This window comes from Aphis gossypii, chromosome X, assembly GCF_020184175.1.
Source record: "Aphis gossypii isolate Hap1 chromosome X, ASM2018417v2, whole genome shotgun sequence".
Taxonomy (NCBI): Eukaryota; Metazoa; Arthropoda; class Insecta; order Hemiptera; family Aphididae; genus Aphis; species Aphis gossypii.
In genome coordinates this window covers 16,463,327-16,474,065 of record NC_065533.1, presented here as the reverse complement: position 1 = coordinate 16,474,065, position 10,739 = coordinate 16,463,327, and positions in this window count along the sequence as shown.

Below are 10,739 nucleotides of genomic sequence, written 5' to 3'. Positions count from 1 at the left end.
GTGAGCTCCCGGGATCTCCACGGGTGAATATCCACCGTCCTTGGGCCAACGTCCACGCACGAATCCGGAAGTGCGCGCGACTATTGTGTCCGGGAGATCCGACTTCCGGGAAAATAGCGCCGCCGGCTCCGCGAGGTGTGAACTCGCGTTTGTGTGTGTGTGTGTGTGTGTGTGGTTTTTTGTACGATGAATACAGCAGAGGGGACCGATATCGTGAGTTCGTCGAACCGATTCAGCTGTCACTACACGAATAATTTCCATTACTGTCCATAAATGTATACAATATTATACTTATATATATATATATATATATATATATATATATATATTATATATGTTATTATGCGTATTGTTATAAAACTCTTTGTAAGCCATATTTACGGGAGGAGGCAGGGGTTAGGTCATTGTTGCTGGGGCGTGGCTAATAATTGGTTTAAGAAATGGTTTCTTAAGAGTAAAATACAAAATACCACGAGATTTAGTGTATTTTATTTTGCAACGGTATTTCGGTGACTTTGAAAAAGAAAACAAATATTTAAAACTACAACGACGGTAATCTTCGGTCTTTCCACTGTGTAAATAGTATTATTTTAAATAATAATTTTTTATTATCTACACGTCGAGGCGAGCGGCAAACGTATCTACCAATGAAATAGCGTGGTGTACGCCATACCGTCACGCACTTAAGAACGCTCAGCGTCTATCGAAATTACGTCTTGTGAAATTCTCACGAAATCAAAACGCCGTGCCGTAGGCGGACGGATGGGGCGGTGCCTATAGACCACTTGCTGATATAAAATAAACTATTTCTATTGAATGTGTGTTGAAAAATATTACACTTTATGTAAGAACTAGAATGTGTTATACAGTGAACGGTGTATAAGTACAATAAACGAGTGACGATGTGACATTGTATAATCACGTTCATAAGTTCCCTTATCAATGATGTGCTGTTTTAGAAAATTAAAAAAAAAATAGTACCAACAAACAATTATAAACTAAAAAAAAAATGACACATTTGTTAGGACATTAGAATGAGTAAAAATATTTTTTATAAAAATTTAAAAGTATTTATAAATATTATTTTAAGTATTTATATTTACGTTAACCTTAGCTACCATTTTTTTTTACTAAGTATTCAAATACGTATGATAAATACTTTTCAAAATAAATATCTGTACCTATATTTGAATATACTTTTAAAAAGTATCTTTTACAGACTGATTGCTTACTTAGTATATTTTATGATATAATCCGGTCTCTAGTTAAAAATATTATTTATAACTAGATCCCGGATTTGTATGTTTTTGCATATTTTTTTTTTCCTTTTCACTTTTAGATTCTGAGTGAAGCGAGAAATGTATTTTATATTTTTGTTAATAATCTTTACGAATCATACTCAGTGGAATTCACTTCTAAATTTTTATTTTGCATATTTTTGCGTATTAATTGACCCTAAATGCATATTTGTTGCATATTTCAATGAAAGAGCTGTCTCGAAAACATTTTGGTCGGTAGAACGCGGAATTAGCGACATAGTTTTAACTATCTTAATTTTAAATATCTATTATCTATATGTAAAATATTATACATTACTACATTAGAAATAGTTGAGATAATCCCATCGTATTAAAAGGAATAGTTCATCTACTGTAATCTAATCGTAATATCATCGTTATCGATGTAATACATTTAATTTTATAATCTATAGTTATATAGTTATAATAACTATCAACACCCAATGATTTTAAGCTCTTTTAAATTTGCCCCAATAACTTCAATAGAGTGAGAACGATTTTCGATATACAATCATTTATTAACAGACAGACGGCATAGTTTTACCGAAGAAAAACTTGAATATCATTTAATAATTAATTTTAACAATAAAGAATAAAAACACATCTTGAGTTGTACCTATATTTCATTTTATTTTTAAACAGTAATATTTATGTATTTGTTTTTACGTATTCTTATTTATATTATATTATATTTTACTATCTTATATTTTTTTCACACTTGATACAACTTTGAATTTTGTAAATGCATATTTGTTGCATATTTTAATGATTTTTACTGCATATTATATGGTATATTTTGATGCTTTTTAGTGCATATAAATCCGGGCTCTAATAAATTATAACCAATATTATAATAATTTATTTTACTATTAGTAAAACAATAAATGATAGGTTGAATTATTTTTTGTAGAAAACATTGTATTTTTTATTATAATATTTTAATCATATATTATTATTATAAACTTTTGAGTCAATGTGGACTTACTGTATAGTGTTGTGAATACGTTTAGTAGTAACTATTAAACTGATATAAATAGCCAATATTATATAATGAAACTTTATGTTTTGAAAATAGCATCGAATATATGCAGTTTAATAATAGACATAAAAGTTACAAGTTCTCTTCTAACTAAAATCGTTGTTCTACATTTAAATATCTAATTTCTAAAACAATTTTAACTATAAAAAAAATTGTGAAAATATTTATAAATTTTCCAGCTTAGTATAAAATATTTATGAGAAAGCTTTTGAACTTAAAACATTTTACAAAAAAAAAATCGAATAACGAAAGAACACCCAAAATCTAAAATGCATTTATAGCTTGATAAGAACCTTTTAGAACGTTACAAAAAGAAAGAAAAACACAATTCATCAACATATTAATATTGTAAGTTGTTCGTTATATGTATTTTTAATTATTGTCATTATTTTATATTCTTATAGATAGAAGAAATGCTTAAAAGTTAAACTATTATTTTAGAAGAATTAAAAATCTAAAGCACAATATAATGTATAGTTTTATTAATTTTATTTACTAGTAAATATTAATACAGTATAAATAATCATAAATTATACTAAATTATTAGAGACAAATTTGAACGAATTTCATATATTATATAGGTAATAATAAGTGATGATTATGTATCCTAAAGTTTATACTAGGTATTAATAAACATTTAATATAAAAACAATTATTATTTAGTATTTACGTTAGAGTGAAAATCTAAAACATACTACGATTGTATTATCAAAATATTGATTTTTCGTGTAAAACGATTTTCTGTATTTCCTTTTCTATAATCAATGTAAATTAACAATAAGTGTAATGCAGTCAATTATAACGACTTAAAATATATATAAATATTTATTTTCGAACAATCAACATTATTTTTGCATTTAAAAATTTACAATAATACAAAACGTACTAATTCCATTTATTTAATAAACACTATTAAAATGTGTTCCAAAATTTGCTTAATCAAAGATAAAAATATTAATTTTTAAACGCTTTTAATTTTACTATTATTCCCTTACTTTTTATTGTTCTCTTTACCTATTTAAATAATATTTATAGATTAGTCGTTAGTGTATAACCTATCTACTTCTGTAAATGCGTATATAACTATATTGACAAACAAAAGATAATGAAAAAAAAAAAAAATGATAAATTGTTACTTGTTATTTAATTTTATAAATTAATAAAAATTAAATTAAATCAATTTTAATACAAAGGTGTTTACAATTCAATAAAAATAATGACTACTGCTTGAAATCAAAACTTTTTTATACCTATCTGGCTATCTAGGTAATCTTAATACATAGTTAGCAGGTATTTTTCTTATCTAAACTGAAAATAATAAACTTAACCAACACATAATAGGTAGTACCTAATTTCAATATGTGGTATCTTCAACTTAAGAAGTTAATAACACGCATATTATTAAATTACAATGAAAATTAGCTATACTAAAATATTAGTATTAACTTTACGTTACTGAGTAATAAGTACATACTTAAATCTATGTCTATGATGGTTTTGGTATAGGCATTTAAAATATTTTTTGCATCTCCTGAAAAGTATAGACAATTCAGTTAAGAACGTATTAATGTAGTTTAGCTAATAACATTTTATTTGAAAATAAATCAATATAATCATCTTAAAATGAATTAATAATCGTATCAACTAAAAAAAAATATGACTACCTATACGACTGTGGGAGCAACAAACAAAGACTCTATCGTGGTAGTTGTAAGAACTAATTTGTCGATAAAAGCAAACCATTCATAAATATATAACAAATCATTTTGAAGATACAATACATTTTTTAAATTATCTGATTACTAATTAAATTAAAAAAATTAGTCAAACTTTTTTTTATATAGTGTCCCAATCTAATAACTACTATCTTTACACTCGGTAAACTTTGCAATCATGACCAATTTAATTTTCATTAAACCTTACCTAGCCTACTTTTAATTAATGCAAATTCCTATCTTTTTTATAGGGCAATGTCAATTTTATAATGCATTTTTAAATATCATTACACAGGCCACAGGGTTTGAATAAATTAAATTGCAATTATCTGCATTGTAATTCAAGGATATAGCAACAGTAATTAAAATCTCCAAATCTGATTTAAACTTATCCTAACATATTTCAAATAATAAGCTAAGTATTTATAACTTCAATATCTTACACAGGTAAATAGTTCACCCAATTCAAAATAATAATTAGAACAGTAAAATGTATTCCTAATTGCTTTTATTAAATATATTTTTCACTTTAAAGTACAGTAAATTAATCTGTACAATAATATTCAGTATTGTTGAAAATAAAATTTTATTGTGTTTCTAGTAAACATTATTAAGAATTGCCATATAATGAAAAACTGTAATATTTTATGAAATGCCATACATAATATAGTTGTGATATTATACTGATAGATTGAATAACAGTTTCAAAATATTAGTAATTTTAACTATAAAATTCGAAGCTTACAATAAATTGAATAACGGACGTGCTTTGAGTTGTATATCAGGTATTTTAAAGTTGGGAAGAATGTAAGATAGGTACATTAAGTAACTATATCCCGCAAATATGAAAAAAATATTTAAAACCAACAAAATTAGAAATAATTAATATTTCCACACAGCCAATGGCTTAGGAGTGTCCAACTACTGAAATGTAATTTTTAGATTCTGAACAGAGTGAAGAATGTATTGATTTTACAATGATGTATGTTTTTTTTTTTTTTTTTTGTGTCTGTGTACAGCATAACTAGTCGAAATAATGCTCCAATTTCAAACTATGGGGGTGGTTTCCGATGTAAAAGTGAATATCCTTGGTGCATTATACAGGTAAAAAGTTAACATTTCCCAACAGTTTTCAAAAAAATCGAGAAAAACAAAAAAAAAATGACGGAAAAACGGCAATTTTTACGCAAAACCAGTTTTCGACCAAATCGATTTTTTTTTATTGTTTTAATTCAAAAACTAATCACTGAAAATACTTGAAATTTTCACCAAATGTTAATGTCAGTAGTATCTGTATATAGTTAAATTTTCAAAAAATTTTGACTTTTTTTGAGTTATTTATAGACCACTGAAATTTTCGATTTTTTTGAGAAATTTTTTTTTAAGTGTCGATAAAAAATTGTTGGATGACCAAAAAGTTTTGAAAATTTAATACAAGGTTCCTTATAAGTTGTTTTTATTGTAGTTAAAAAAAATTAAAAATCGTTAGTCACAATTTTTTTTTATAAGCGTTTATAGTTCAAATTTTTACGAAATCTGTCGAAAACGCGAAAATTTGCAAGTAATTTTGAAGTTGAAAAATCATAAAATTTTTTTCTTTTATAACTAAGTTTTGAAAATTTGGTACAAGGTTTTCCATACATTTTTCTTCAAATATCTGTAAAAAAAACTCTACCGGATTCAGACAAAAAATTTTTATGAGTGTTTGAAATTTAAATTTTTACAAAACCGCGTTAAATAACGGTTTAGCCTCAAACGATTTTTGATATTTGTTATAATTCAAAAAGTATAAGTCGTAGATACTTGAAAATTTTACCAGTTATTTAGATTGGCATTTTATTTACTTGATTTAATTTTCAAAATATTTTGAGTTTTTTTGAGCTATTTATAGACAACTGAAATTTTCAATTTTTCTGAAAATTTTTTTTTGAAGGGTTGATAAAATTTTTTTGGCCCTATCAAAATACTTGAAAATTTTATACAAAGTTCCTCATATGTTATTCTTATAGTTTTTATAGAAAATGTATAAGAATACATAGTCACAATTTTTTTTTATTAGCATTTGAAGTTCAAATTTTGACAAAAATTCGTCAAAATTATGAATATATGCAAATTATTTTGTTGGTATAATTCATAAAAATGTTTGTATAGGTAGCTAAGAGTAGAAAATTTAATACAAGATTTTTCATAAGTTTAGCTTACAATAATTATAAAAGAACTTAAATTTTGGTGTATTCAGGCCATAAATATAAACTACCTCTTTCACCAACCACTGGAAATTATATTCTAGGCTGACAAATCATCTTCGTTCAGAATCGTTTTTCGTATACAATGATACCTATCATTGCATTCAAATTTAACCTACCCTAGTCCGAGGTCCACCCCACCCCCTAATGTACAGCAAAACGGTACCCACTTGTCCGCTTTTTTTCTCTTATAAATAATTGTTAAACTATAGTTGGAAAAGAAATAAAATTATTATTATTATTATTATTATATTAATAATATACTAATGTATATACTATATTTAATAATTATCTACGAATATAGTTTAGAATATTATTTTACTGGTATCCTCCGTTTCTCCTAAATGGTATTTATTTTTCAAAAATCCGATACCTTTTTTTCCGAACGCCTTTTTCCCAAAATAAAAAATGTTGTTATACGAGGCGTTACAGTGGCGTATTTTCTATGTACAGTGAATGTGGACACCAATTAACATGGGTATCCACGTAATATAAACAAAATGGTTTGATCTCAATACAAATGTATTTAACTAATATTAAAAAAAAAAAACCGCATAATATGGGCATTCATTTGGTTTACGTGGGCAATTCTTATTGTATCATAGCGTATGATATTATATAGCGTATAATATACACCTATGTATTTAAAAATGACTAATGTAATCAGGTTTCGTCAGATCTATGAAATAGTGTTTATCGAAAGTAATAAAAAGCATAACCATTTAAACCTTAATGTTTTTTACGCCTTCCACCTCAAAACAGAAATTTTGTTTAAAATATTATATTAATATTTATTTGTGTACTAAATTAAAAAAATTTTCAATTGTATGGTTTACACGTGCAAAATAAAAACTTTTTGATTTTATACATTTTTATATTTTTGAACTTATTTCGGTTTTTATGGGCAACCACTTAATGTGAACAAACTGTGTTGCTCCTAATGTTCCCACATTAAGCGAAATTCACTGTATTATATTTTATACCTAGTCGTATAACTAAAATATAACTATAGCTATACATTATAATCTATTGATTATTATATCTATCATTATAGTTTTTACGAAAAAGTACGTGTATCTTTCCTTTATCGCACTTTACAGTCGTTACGACAAAATATGCCTTTTTAATATTTATTTATTATAAAGCTACATAATTTATTATTAATTTAATCATTAAGTTTTTATTTTTTATACATATTATAATCAATTGAATTTATATTCGTTTGGGTAAAAGGTGTTCGGGGAAAAAAAGTTATGGATTAACGGATTTTCAGGTAAAATATCATTAAGAAAAAAGTTCGTTCGGGAATTTTGATTCGGAAAAAATACCCGTAACCTATTTTAGAATAATCATTAGTCTATACTCTATAGGTACTCATTAGGTATAAGTACTATATGTTCATTGTTATTACAAAAATTTAATGGGAAAAAAAAATAAGTAAGAACAAATTTAATACAAAAAAAATAGTGATGCTGCGTAATCACTCTCCCCTCTACAAATTGTTCCTATGGTGCGTAAACTATTTTTGAGTATTTCTGCGTCTCTTCATCTTCATTACCTGTAATAATAATTTCCATTTACATTAATTCATTTCCGATGGCCATAGGCCATATCAACCATAGACTCATCTCATGCTGCAAATACTGGTTCATGAACCCCACTTAAACACTATCCTATATTCCTATAGCCTTTAGCCAAAGTTTGCATAAATATTTATTTTTATATTTTATAAAATTCCTACAAATGTTACATATTATATATTTTGGTGATACATAATATATTATATTTAACTCAGTAAATTAATTTTTTGTCACTTGACATTTTTTTTAAAAAAAAAACACGACACAATCATAATCTCTAATTAAAACTCATTTAGGTATTTGTTCAATGTAATTAAAAGCACAATCAAAGTAATTTATTCTGATGATATTATAGACCCGATTCCGAAGGCCCTGAAACACAAATCTATTTGAAAATGAATATTTTTCAGGACAAAAGTCAATTAAATGACCGAATAATTAGTTACATTCCAACAAATCTCGTTTTACTCTATAATCATTACATATGTCGGCATTGGAATTTTTTACATGTGCCTATAACCTTGCGAAGTAATGGAACAATATAATAGGTAAAATGAATAACTGAATATTAAAATACTATAATAACAAAATATGTACACGAACAATATAGTTTGACTGAATATTATAATATTATACAACGTGATTGATTTGAGTGTCTACGCTCATTATTTTACGTCATTGTAAACGTCGTTTTTTAAGAATATATATTTTTTTAATTTTGATTAATATTATTTTCTAAGTCTTAACTTTTTTGATTGGCATCATAAATTTATATTTCATACTTCTAAGCAGAATATTTTTTGGCGTACTTAAATACATAAAAACGCTCTGCTGTATAGTAGGTCACTATAATGGATATGTATTAAATTTGAATCCAAGGATAGGTATAATTATATACGAAAAACGATTGTGAACTGAGATGATTTGTTAGCCTAGGCTATATTTTCCAGTGGATGGTGAAAAAGTGGCTTATGTTTTAATGTCCTGAATACCCCAAAATGTAAGTTCTTTTATAATTATTGTGAGCCAAACGTATGGGAAAACTTGAATTAAATTTTCAACTCTTAGCTACTTATACCTATATAGATAATGCTAATTAATATAAGTATTTGGTGAAAATTTCAAGTATTTACAGTGATTAGTTTTTGAGTTACTATATAAAAAAATCGATTTTGTCGCAAACTGGTTTTTCGTACAAATTCCCGTTTTCCGTCACTTTTTTTTTTGTTTTTTCCCTATATTTTTGAAAACTACTGGAAAATTTTTACTTTTAACCTCGATAATGCGTCAAAAATTCACTTTGCCATCAAAAATCACCCCCGAAGTTTGAATTTAAAACATTATTTCAACAAGTTATGCAATGCAAGATACAAAAACAAGAAAAAAAACATACACCATTGTAAAATTCATCACTTCTTTCAGAATTTAAAAATAACAATTACCAAATTAGGTATATTATAAAAATAGTATTTTCGAAAATTTACTAAATCAAAAGAACGAGTGAAGAATCTTAAATGGGCCACTTTATATAAAAAATTATTATGTATTATTATAATATTAATAATAATTAATAATAATAATATTATGTACCTACATACATTCTTAAATTTGTAAGGAACATTAAATGATTTGTTTTTAGAAAGATGTGTAAGGGTAAACTTTTAAGCCGATTTCAACAAAATCGGGTTTGCTGTATTGTTGTTAAAACGAATTACAGCGTATATTTAGACTTGAATTTTATAGGTACCAGACATTCTTATTTCTTAATGATTATTTAATATTAATACTAATAGTGTTGTCTAAACTCTATTCATATAAATACAATATTTCTCATAAATGGTTTATACTGAAATTAAAAAATCTAAAATATATATAAAATCACAATTTTTTTATGAATATTATAGTTTAAATTTTACGAAGAATTTTAGTTCTTTTTTTCCAATTCAAAATTATTATTATATAGTAGGTACTTGAAACTTTTACATATTCCTATTATTATACTTCACATTAAAAATATAACGGTAAAATGTTCATAATATTTAGTAATCCTATCTTTTACTGATAAAGAAGAATTGACTTAAAAATTAATGAAAATAATGTAAATAAATATAAATAATACATAGGTATATAAGTAATTATAATAATTAAGTATTATTAATATTAAGATATAATAGAGCAGTGTTTTTGGCAAAAATTAATTCAATTTACCTTATTAATAGTAGTAAAATGAATTTTTCAATACAAATGTATTATATATTTGTATTATATTAATATAATTCTATTTATAAACATTTGATGTTAACATTTTGATGATTTTCGTCAAAAAAACACAAGTAGGTAGGAATTAGAAATTATTTTTTTATAAATATTTCAAATTAAAAATTTAACATTAAATATTGGAAAAAATAAATAACGATATCAACTGTTTTCTTGTAATTTTCACCATTTGTACAAATTATATTATTTAATTTACACAAGATAATTATTTTAAAATATTAAGATACATTTTAACTACTTACAAATCTATTCATAATTTTTTAATCTAGAAATTACAAGAAAAAAAATAAATATAATATAATATTCTAGAAACACATGAATTCAACCATTTTTCAAGATTATAATCGAACTTCAAGAGTATATTTAATTTAATAGTTTTGAAAATTCAAAATAAAAATATATTTCATAATCCATGACGTATTAATATTTACGTACGCGTGCAAAAGTTGAATTTTACCAAAAACGATAATGTAAAACATGCACTAATGTTTATTTACCACTCATATATTGATACAACTCAAATACACAAATCATATAAATTGCCTAAATATTACTCCTTAAAACACACTACCTGCAACCTCATT